Genomic DNA, 12,272 nt, shown 5'->3' with positions numbered 1-12,272 from the left:
GATTGAATCAATAATGGATCGTAGCTTTCACCTGAATTCACCTGGACAGTCTATGTCATGGAAAGAGCATGTCTTGTACACTCAGTGTATTTTCAAACATGGCATTTTATTTTTATTTTTACTACTTACAGTTTTTCACGATTGCTTGAGCACATTTGTCCAAACAGAATTGACTTTTTTCAAAACAATTAACACGCAGCCCCAAACTGAAACACTGAAAAAAGTTTATTCTGTCGATAAACAGTTGGGCAAGCATGCGACAATAAAACTCAGGCACAGGGGAAATATCTACCCTGACAACAACAAGGTAAGGGTAGCTCAACCGAGCTACACACAGCTCACAACAAACAATCACCCATACAGACAAGGAAGCAGAGGGAACACTTATACAATGACTAATTGGGGATAAGGACCAGGTTAATTAGACAAGACTAGTGGAGGGATGATAATTGGATCGGCAGCAGCTAGTAAGCCAGTGACGACGAACGTCGAAACCTGCCCGAACAAGGAGGGGAGGCAGCCTCGGCGGAAGTCGTGACAGTATCCCCCCCTTGACGCGCGGCTCCAGCTGCGTGCCGACCCCGGCCTCGGGGACGGCCAGGAGGACGCGGAGCAGGGCGAGCCGGATGGTGACGGTGGAAATCCCGTAACATGGAGGGATCGAGGATATCCCTCACCGGGACCGAGCACCGTTCCTCCGGACCGTACCTCTCCCACTACATGAGGTACTGAAGGCCCCCCACCCGACGCCTCAAATCCAGGATGGAACGGACTGAGTACGCCATGGCCCCCTCGATGTCCAGAGGAGGTGGAGGGACCTCCCACACCTCAGACTCCTGGAGCGGACCAGCTACCACCGGCCTGAGGAGAGACACATGAAACAAGGTAATGGTAATATGGTAATCAGGGGGAAGTAATAACCTATATGTGACCTCGTTGACTCTCCTCAGGACTTTGAACGGCCCCACCAACCGCGGGCTCAGCTTCCGGCAGGGCAGGCGGCGGGGCAGATTCCGGGTCGAGAGCCAGACCCGATCCCCCGGTACAAAGACGGGGGCCTCACTGCGGTGGCGGTCAGCGTTGGCCTTCTGACGACGCACAGCGCGTTGGAGGTGAACGTGGGCAGCATCCCATGTCTCCTCTGCGTGCCGAAACCAGTCATCCACCGCAGGAGCCTCGGTCTGGCTCTGGTGCCACGGTGCCAGAACCGGTTGGTAACCTAGAACACACCGGAAAGGCGTTAGTTTAGTGGAGGAGTGGCGGAGAGAGTTCTGGGCATATTCTGCCCATGGCAAGAACACCAACTACTCCCCCGGCCGGTCCTGGCCGTAGGACCGCAGGAACCTACCCACGTCCTGATTTACCCGTTCCACCTGCCCATCACTCTCAGGGTGGAACCCAGAGGTCAGGCTGACTGAGACCCCCAGACGTTCCATGAACGCCTTCCAGACCTTGGACGTGAACTGGGGACCTCGGTCAGACACTATATCCTCTGGTATCCCGTAGTGCCGGAAGAAGTGAGTAAACAGGGCCTCCGCAGTCTGCAGGGCCGTGGGGAGACCGGGCAGAGGAAGAAGGCGGCAGGACTTTGAGAAGTGGTCCACAACGACCAGGAGGGTGGTGTTACCTTGGGAGAGGGGAAGATCAGTCAGAAAATCAATGCTAAGGTGAGACCATGGTCGTTGTGGAACTGGTAACGGTTGTAGCCGCTGGGAGGTGCCTAGGTGCCTTAATCTGGGCGCACACCGAGCAGGAAGAGACGTATACCCTCACGTCCTTAGCCAAGGTAGGCCACCAGTACTTTCCGCTCAGGCAGGGCACTGTACGACCGATACCTGGGTGACCAGAGGAGGGTGACGTGTGTGCCCAGAAGATCAGACGATCACGGATAAGAGCAGGCACGTACTGCAGCCCAGCTTGACACTGCGGTGGAGATGGTTCTGTGCGTAATGCCCGCTCTATATCCGTGTCCATCGCCCATACTACCGACGCCACAATGCAGGAGTCCGGGAGTATGGGGGTGTTGTCTCTGGGCCTCTCCTCTGTGTCATACAGCCGGGACAGTGCGTCTGCCTTCACGTTCTTCGTACCCGGAATGTATGACAGTGTAAAAACAAACTGGGTGAAGAATAGGGCCCACCTGGCCTGGCGAGGATTCAGCCTCCTCGCTGCCCGGATGTACTCCAGATTACGGTGGTCCGTCCAGACGAGGAAAGGGTGTTTTGCCCCCTCGAGCCAATGCCTCCAAATGGTCAAGGCTCGGACAACAGCCAACAGCTCCCGATCACCAACGCCGTAGTTCTGCTCTGCCGGGCTGAGCTTCTTCGAAAAGAACGCACAGGGGCGGCGCTTGGGTGGCGTACCCGAGCATTGAGACAGGACAGCTCCTATCCCAACCTCAGACGCATCCACCTCCACTACGAACGGTAGTGATGACTCGGGGTGGGCCAGTACTGGGGCTGAGGTGAACAGACCCCGCAGTTTGCTGAAGGCCAGGTCAGCCTCAGCAGACCAGCGGAGCCGGGACGGCCCACCCTTCAACAGGGAGGTAATGGGAGCTGCGACCTTGCCAAAGTCCCTGATAAACCTCCAATAATAGTTGGCAAAGCCAAGGAAGCGCTGCACCTCCTTAACCGTGGTTGGAGTCGACCAATTACGCACGGCTGAAATGCGATCTCCCTCCATCTCCACACCTGAGGTGGAAATGCGGTATCCAAGGAAGGAGACGGACTGCTGGAAAAACATACACTTCTCTTCCTTCGCATAAAGGTCATTTTCCAACAGTCGGGCTAGCACCTTGCAAAACAGGGACACATGCTCGGCGCACATAGCGGAATACACCAGGATGTCATCGATGTAGACCACTACACCGTTCCCAAGCATGTCCCGAAACACCTCATTCACAAAGGACTGGAAAACTGAGGGAGAATTCATCAAACCATAGGGCATCACCAGGTATTCAAAATGCCCCGTGGTTGTGCTGAATGCTATCTTCCACTCATCTCCTTCTCGGATACGCACCAGGTTGTACGCATGCATTGATTCAATCACTGAAGGAATGAGGGGGAGAGGATAACTAAATCTTATCGTCTCCCTGTTCAGTGGTCGATAATCACTGCACGGGCGCAGACCTCCGTCCTTCTTCTTCATAAAGAAGAAACTCAAGGAGGTGGGTGAAGTGGAGGGACGTATATACCCCTGGCGCAGGGACTCGGTGACATATGTTTCCATAGACACCGTTTTAGCCTGTGACAGGGGGTATATATGACTCCTGGGAGGTACAGCGTCTACTCAGAGGTTTATCGTGCAATCCCCCACCCGATGAGGTGGTAATTTAGTCGCCTGCGTTTTAGAGAATGCTTACACCAGATCTAGGTATTCAGGGGGAATGCGCCCGGTGGAGGTACTGTCTGGACTTTCCACCGTGGTTTCACCAACGGAAACACCTAGACACCTACCCTGACACTCTTGCGTCCACCCCGTGAGAACCCTCGGCCATGAGAAGGTGGGGTTGTGCACTGCTAGCCAAGGGATACCTAATACCACAGGGAAATCAGGAGACTCAATAATGGAAAAAGTAACCTGCTCACCATGAGTCTCCTGGGTAATCATGGTGACTAGTGCAGTAACTTCCTTAACCAACCCGGACCCTAATGGTCGACTTTCAAGTGCTCTGATGGGGCGTGGAATGGATAGGGGAATCAATGGAATGCCTATACGGTGTGCGAATGCCCTGTCCATAAAGTTCCCAGCTGCACCTGAATCGACTAGCGCCGTACACTGGGGAACATCCATGTGCTCAGGAAAAGAGACAAGTATTTTACAGTGCACAGCAGAGGGCTCTGAACGAGTGTGGGTGTTCGATGCGAGAGTGCCCTGCCTGCCGCCTCCAAACCCAGAAGAGCGTTGACGACAACGTGTGGTGAAATGTCCCTTGGCACTGGCGCTGTCGTCCTCCGCTCTCTCGGCCAGCGGCTCCACCCAGCTCCATCGGCTCAAGTTCCGAAGTCCTCCGGGGTGGAAACGGGCAGACCCCTACCAGGACGTCCTCTGGCTGCCAGCAGGTTGTCCAACCGAATGGCCATGTCCACCAGTTTATCGAAGGACAACATCTTGTCCAGGCAGGCTAGCTCCCGTCGGACGTCCTCCCGCAGATGGCACCGGAAATGGTCGATCAGGGCCCGCTCGTTCCACCCGGACCCCGCTGCCAGCGTCCGGAACTCCAACGCGAAGTCCTGCGCGGTCCTCGTCCCCTGCCTCAGGTGGACCAGTCGCTCACCCGCCTCTCGACCCTCGGGCGGGTGGTCGAATGCCGCCCGAAAGAGGCGAGCGAACTCCCTGTAGTCCTCCAACGCGGCTCCTCCTTCGTTCCACACCGCATTGGCCCACTCCAGGGCTTTCCCACAAAGGCAGGAAACGAGGATGGACACCTTCTCCCACTCCGATGGTGCCGGCCTGATGTTGGCGAAGTAAAGCTCCAATTGGAGGAGGAATCCCTGGCACAGCGCCGCTGTCCCCTCAAACGCCCATGGTCGGGATATCTGGATCCCTCCTGGTGCTGGGGTGTAGGTGGCTGGATCCGGTTGGCCAGCTGGTCTCGACAGATCGGGTCTGCTCCTCTCCAGGCGTTGGACGACCTGAAGAACCCGATCCATCGCTTCCCCCAAGCTGGCCAGCATCGTGGAGTGCTCCTGGACCCGTGCCACGACTCCAGGCATGCGCTCTTCTCCCGTTGACTCCATAGCGGGTGGGTGATTCTGTGATGCGTCTGATAGAAGGAGTCAGGCGAAGGAGAGTAATACGCATCCAAAAAGTTTATTCCGTCGATAAACAGTTACGCAAGCATGCGACAACAAAACTCAGGCACAGGGGATATATCTACTCTGGCAACAACAAGGTAAGGGTAGCTCAGCCGAGCTACACACAGCTCACAACAAACAATCACCCACACAGACAAGGAAGCAGAGGGAACACTTATACAATGACTAATTGGGGATAAGGACCAGGTGTGTGTGATTAATTAGACAAGACTAGTGGAGTGATGAAAAATGAATCGGCAGCAGCTAGTAAGCCGGTGACGACGAACGCCGAAACCTGCCCTAACAAGGAGGGGAGGCAGCCTCGGCGAAAGTTGTGACAATGCCATTTGTTTATACTATAATGATAGTATGCACCATGAAAGGCAAGTAAACATATTATCACCGCATGGGCTGTATTCCTTTTTTCCTAAAATGATTTGATCAAAGATGACCAATGCAGATAGAATTTCACTCAAGAGCATGAATATCCACAAACAAAAGGCTTTATTTGATATTTTTCCATTTTGTCCTTTACAAATTCAGTGATACTGTACAGTATACTCAGAGAATAAAAATAAAATACAACAAGCTAACAAATCACTGCAAAAACAAAGCAATGTCTAAAAAGGCAACACAAAACACAGTATACACCACATTCAGTCCATTCGTTGTTGTCGATCAGGCCACAAGTTTTCATCAACATCACACTGGATGTTTTCCCCCGCAATGCAGCAAGAAAAATCCACGCTTGGCAGTCCTCTGAAGCGATTGCCAGACAACCAGCATTCATTGCGTCTAGGAGGGACATCTGGTCATGTGGATGGAAATCATAGACTTTCCACCTCCATGCATCTGAACCCCTCTTCCTCTATGGCCCCTCTATCTCTCCTTTGTCCTTGCCCTTGGCCTCTTACTTCCATTCTTGCAAACAACAACTCAGAGGTGACCTCTTTTATGCATGAATAAGGACTGATTGCTGATTGAACAATTGTGCAAAGAAGTTTTGCACGTGTAGAAGAAGTTCACATTTATGGCAGTAATTTGTATCAGCTGTGACCAAATATTTTAATTTTGTTTGACATGATTTACTCAACTGAGTTTTGCGTCTTTTGTAGAGAGTTGTGTTTACTGTTTTGCAAAAATGTGCTTAGCATTTGCATTGCGTGTGAAAGCAATGAGAAATGACTTACAGTTTTGCAAAAAAGAATGCTGATGTGCTTGTTAGGTTATGATGGAGATCAAGTGGACCCCAGTTTCATCTAAAGTGTCTTAGCAATCGAGAAAAACTGTAATACTTATTGTGTATTTTTTGTGACAAATGTGTATTGCACTGTTTATCCTGTGCACGTGACCAATAAACTTTGATTTGATTTGAAGAGGATATTTTTTTTCAAAACATCTGAAAACAATAACGAACTGTATTATTCATTTCAATTTTGAAATTGTACAGTATCTGTTTAAGAACTGTAAATATCTTGATATGGGTCACGGTGTGTATACTTATTATCACACATATTGATTTAGTTTGTTAGCTGGGCAGAAGGATCAAGATGGGTTTAATTGGGCAGAATCAGCTGCAACTTGTTCACAGTTAATTAGATGCGCTACCATGTTGAATTTACGGCCTATTGAGGAGTATGTCTGATTGCTGTCACAACAACGCAGGTGTTCACTAGCCGCCTTGGGTTCTCACCACTTCTCTGTCTCTCTTTTCTCTGTCTCTCTTCTCTCCCTCTCTCTCTTCTCCCCCTCTCTCCCCCCCTCTCTCTCAGTCTCAAATCAGAGTGTTAAATGAGGAGAGAAGTGTAAGACCTTAGTATATTGTTTGTAAACAGCTCAAGATGAATCTTGATCCACAGTAATAATTCAGAGAATAGGTTTCAGAGGAAGGAATATATTGGTTACATGATATGACACATACTGTAATGGTTAATGACATTGTCACTGCTGCGTAATAGGCTATATTATATTTAATATATATTTATATTTACATGTGACACGCTGAAGAGTTAATGCTTTGTTTTACTACCAAACCCCTCTGATTACATTAACATTAATAGCAAAGAACAGTAATGGAGAACAAAAAGCATAAACATTATTTAACCAAACAGCAACTACTCAGACATAGCATATCTCATTGTGGACTGAGATATTAAAAATGCTGCTAGCCTTGGTAAAGTGTAAAGAGCTGGTATTTGTATGATTAAGTGTTCTAATGACCACCTTAAAGAGATTATCCGGTACTTTTGTACACTTTTTAGCCTGTAGTTCTGAAAGTGGAGTTCACGAGCCAAAAGTGTTCCTCGGAAATTGGGTACTACGTCACATACAGTATGTGCAAATATGTGCACCACATCATTCCTCTCTCTCTCGTTCTGCTGTGTGTACATCTTGCTAGCTGTCACTCAAATGGCGAGGCGCTGAAGCTCATTGGCTTCTTCAATGGTACTTTCATTCATACCATAGTACTTTCACTTATACCATGGTATAGTCTGAATCATGGAAATGTACCATGGTTTTACCTTTGAAGTATGATGGTACTGCCGTGCACCTAAATATTACCATGGTATTGCCTCATTTATACCATTGTAAATATGTGGATCATGGAAATACCATGGTTTTAAACTGCATTATACATTCTACCATGGTAACGCACAATTATGTGAATGGTACCAAAAATTATTATATGGTACCATATTTATTAATTGGCCATTACCATAGTACAATGGCAGTATAACACATTAAATAAATAAGCCATCCCCCTAACGTCGGCTAAAGTTAGCTCCAGTCAAGCTAGCCTGTCATAGTCATGGCAACAGGACCAACGAACGTTCACACAGAGTGTAAACAAAGGGAAACATTGTAACTTGCTGTTTTTAGGGATATGTTGAGAATTACATGATGAAAATGCTTTTATGAGATAAGATGATAATTTATACCTTTTTACAAATAGTTGTTTTAGTATGTTGGCTATTTAGATTTGTATAAGAGTAGTCAAGTCAGTTGAATGAGAGAGAGCCAACTGAAAACTTTGAAGAAAGACACATAAGATAAACTATTGTAAATCGTCAAGTTTTCAGACTCCCTTCATTCGTCTCACCATACCCTATCCAGGTCCCAAGGTTTAAGAGGGTTCACTACACTACTAGACCATGTGTGTTGTGGTTTTTCACTATGAGCTAAAGGGGTTTAAGAGGGTACTAGGACTACGCTTTTCCATTGCAGAGCAAGTAGTCAATGTTGCATTATGTGTGTACCATACACTAAGTTTTTGTTCACTTTACCTGAAAAATGGTGGGACACAGACCATCATAATACATTGTAAACAACTACCATGCTTTAATTTTTCACTACATGCTCCTAGTACAAAACCATGGTATTTTTTTCAAAAAAATATGTTTTTCATCACCACCATGGCAAGAAAATACCATGGTACTGGTGCAAATACCTGGTATTTCCTGCCATGGTAGTAGAATGAAAAAACGACCATGGTACTGTTATGTTTTGTTGGTCACTACCAAATATCATGGTATTTGTACCACTACAATGGCATTGTCCTGCCATGGTAGTTACCAAAAAAACATGATAGTACCATGGTATTCTTTTCATTGTACTGCCATGGTACATTTTTGAAAGGGCCACGTGGGGTAACATTTTGGGAAAATGGCGCTGCACAGCTTCCAGAAAACTGTCGCTTTCAAAGTATAGATTTCGTAGCTAATTGAGGAAAGACAGTAATTCTTCTCATAGATTATGCATGATAAATTACACATTGACACATCCAGCCCAAAGCGGGAGGTTTAAATATACTTACTAGTCACCAAAATCTTTCATAGTACACTTTGCATTAAGTTTCTGCTGTTCGCTCATTCCCAACTATTCTAACTCCCAATGTGCCCCCATTAATGCACCATTTGCCCAATCAAATTAAAGGTGGCAGTGGGTTGCAGATGATGAGGATGGGGATCTGATTGTGCTGCAGGCCTGTTCAATGCTCTGTGTACAGCATGCAGGCTGATAAGGGGCTGGCGTAGCTAGTGTGGTGATTGGGCCGATTGCACAGTGATTATATTTTGGCTAGGGCTTAATGGGGTGCTGTTTGTGCTTTCAAGACTGATCTGGGAGAAACAGGATGTTGTTATGGTGACATGTCCATCTTCTTTCCGGAGAGAGGGGGGAGGAGAGGGGGATTTTCAAATCCTTGTGTGACAGACAAGCGAATGTGACATACTGTATAGCATAATTGTTGTATTTTTCTTGTCAATGGGAATAACTGTCAAGATAAATGTGGGGATTAATGATTCATTAGTTTTGGCACATTGGATAAGGAACCGTAGCACCTCACATAACTGTGCTTGTATTTTTACATAACTACATAAATATTGCATGTCAAATAGCTTTTTTAGACAAACAGCTTTAGCTTCACTGAATTTTGATGGCTCCCATACAGCACTATAGGGCAATGGCTCAACACCACTTGTTGTAACCACCCACCACCCACAGATCCCCAAACGTTGCAGCCGAGGCACTTTGGCATTCTGTCAGCCCTGTGGGAAATAGGGTTTCAGTGGCTAGTTGGAGAGACAGAGTGAGAGAAAGCTTATGAATGTCATTACAGTCCTCTATGGACTCTCTGCTAGACTGACTCACCCCAGAGTGGTTCATATAATTGCCGTGGTCCTGAAAAGCCAAGACATGGACGTTTTTCAGACCACACAAAGGGAAAAAAAGGAAAGGAAAGAAAGAAAATCACAATCAGGTGGGGTGACTCCATCGAATTACAATGCCTCAGATAAGCAGATAAGCAGGAAGAGAAATGAAATCTACCAGACCTTCCAGACCCTCAGAACCAGGATTAGACCACCCCTGGCGAGGTCCTCTAGGGAGCCGATACACAAAATAATAAGAGACAGAAATTCATGGCCTTTCATAGGAGTATAGCGCACAATGACGGGACTAAAAAAGTAATAATTTCCAATAATTTCTCATTTCAGAGAGCTCTTTTCATTTCCTAAAGCTCACTATTGAATTTTCCTAATTCATCTCCCACAAGGCTTTTATGGCGGTTTCTTTTCTCTGATACATTCCTATACGCTGGTTTAGCCTATAGGGTAATAATGGATGTTTTAAGGGGTGTTGCATATTAATGCTGAGTGAATTGAGTAGTGAATCCATTGGGTTCTGCAGTAAAGCAGCAACTACTCTCCCTTCCCATGTTCCCACTGTTCTAAAAGCATTATTAAGCAGAAATATATTGTACCATTCAACACATGACTGAAGCTTTAATTCTCACTGGGAAATTCTCCATTGGCAGTAGCTCAGTATCTCAGTATTACTTGGCACAAGTCATGATCAGTGGCGTGTATTCATGGCTGCCAAGGGAAGCCAGGCTTCCCCAAATATTTGACCAATAGAAATTATAATATTTCTTCTCTTTCTGTGTTTTCATAATTTTCCATCAATTAGCAGGTGGCTGAATCTTACTGGAGAAATCATCTGAGCGAAGGAAACAGCGTCTCCCTGTCGCAGTATGTGTAGCCCATGTACTATATCTGATGCTGTCTGGACCAAAAGAGTATGACATGTTGCTGCCGTAGCATTTGATTGATCGATGCCAGCAAGCAATCAGCGTTGATCTGAGCTCAACTGTGGGTTGTCCTGGTGCAGGAAAAAGCCCCCCAAGTGAGACCAGTTTGGATTAGGCTTCACACCAATCAAATCACATCCTAAGCTAAATGCAATTTCAGAAAAACTTGTCTGTTTCTGGTCTGCTTGTGTTGATGTCCTGCAGTAGCTAGTTTTCTAAATTGTCCCTTTCCTAAGCCATGGATGGAGATGGGGATTTGGACTTGTGGTTTTAACTTAATTCTCTGTACGGGCCAATGATTATGACAGCGATTCTGATCAAACCATCAATTAATATACAGTGCTATGAAAAAGTATTTGCCCCCTTTCTAATTTTCTCTACTTTTGCATATTTGTGATACTGAATGTTATCAGATCTTCAACCAAAACCTAATATTAGATAAAGGGAACATAAGTGAACAAATAACACAACAAAGTTATGCAAAACCCAATTCCCCTGTGTGAAAAAGTAATTGCCCCCTTACACTCAATAACTGGTTGTGCCACCTTTAGCTGCAATGACTCCAACCAAATAATAATAATAATAATATGCCATTTAGCAGACGCTTTTATCCAAAGCGACTTACAGTCATGTGTGCATACATTTTTACATATGGCTGGTCCCGGGGATTGAACCCACTACCCTGGCGTTACAATCGCCATGCTCTACCAATTGAGCTACAGAGGACCACAAATGCTTCCTGTAGTTGTTGATCAGTCTCTCACGTTGCTGTAGAGGAATTTTGGCCCACTCTTCCATGCAGAACTGCTTTAACTCAGTGACGTGTGGGTTTTCAAGCATGAACTGCTCGTTTCAAGTCCTGCCACAACATCTCAATTGGGATTAGGTCTGGACTTTGACTAGGCCATTCCAAAACTTCCAATTTGTTGCTTTTTAGCAATTTTCATGTAGACTTGATTGTGTGTTTTGGATCATTGTCTTGCTGCATGACCCAGCTGCGCTTCAGCTTCAGCTCACAGAAGGATGGTCTGACATTCTCCTGTAGAATTCTCTGATACAGAGCAGAATTCATGGTTCCTTCTATTAAGGCAAGTCGTCCAGGTTCTGAGGCAGCAAAGCATCCCCAAACCATCACACCACCACCACCATGCTTGACCTTTGGTATGATGTTCTTACTGTGGAATGCAGTGTTTGGTTTTCGCCAGGCTTTACTGGAACCATGTCGTCCAAAAAGTTATACTTTTGAATCATCTGTCCATAGAACGTTCTTCCAAGAGTCTTGATGATCATCCAGGTGCTTTTTGGCAAACTTGAGTCAACTTTTTGGACGAGATGGGTCCCATTATGCCTGAGGAAAGTGTACTGTATGACAGAGCCATAGACCGTTTTGCCAACATGAAAGAGAGGAGGATGGCATTGGTGTTCAACTAGTCTACAAGTAGACTAGTTGAATATTTTACTTGCGCGCGGACCAGTGGCGACCCGTCATTCATGGCAGGTGGGGCAGATATTTTATATATTTTATTTTTTGCCTGTTTTGCATGTTATTTTGGCATTAATTCATGTCACATATCACTTTGCAAACAATGAAAAAAATAAAAATCATTGAGTTAATAAAGCTGCATACAAACATGGTCTCTTTCTTGAATAATGCAGCTCCAAAATGCAGGTGTTTCAGCCTAGCTCAGTGCTTTCTGTGGTGGAGGGGCAGCAAGGGAAAATACAGAGTGTAGGCATTGGTAATCTTCTCTAGTTGCGCTGTGATTGGCTCAGTGTTCTGTCACTCATCGGGACACTATGTCACCGCAGAATCTACAGGGCGAGCTAGGCAGTTCAAGCCCCCTTGGGTGCTGCCATAGATTTTCGTTAGAAGTGCCCATCCAAGA

Source organism: Coregonus lavaretus, assembly GCF_964263955.1.
Source record: "Coregonus lavaretus genome assembly, chromosome: 2".
Classification (NCBI taxonomy): Eukaryota; Metazoa; Chordata; class Actinopteri; order Salmoniformes; family Salmonidae; genus Coregonus; species Coregonus lavaretus.
Note: the sequence above shows the minus strand (reverse complement) of the source record.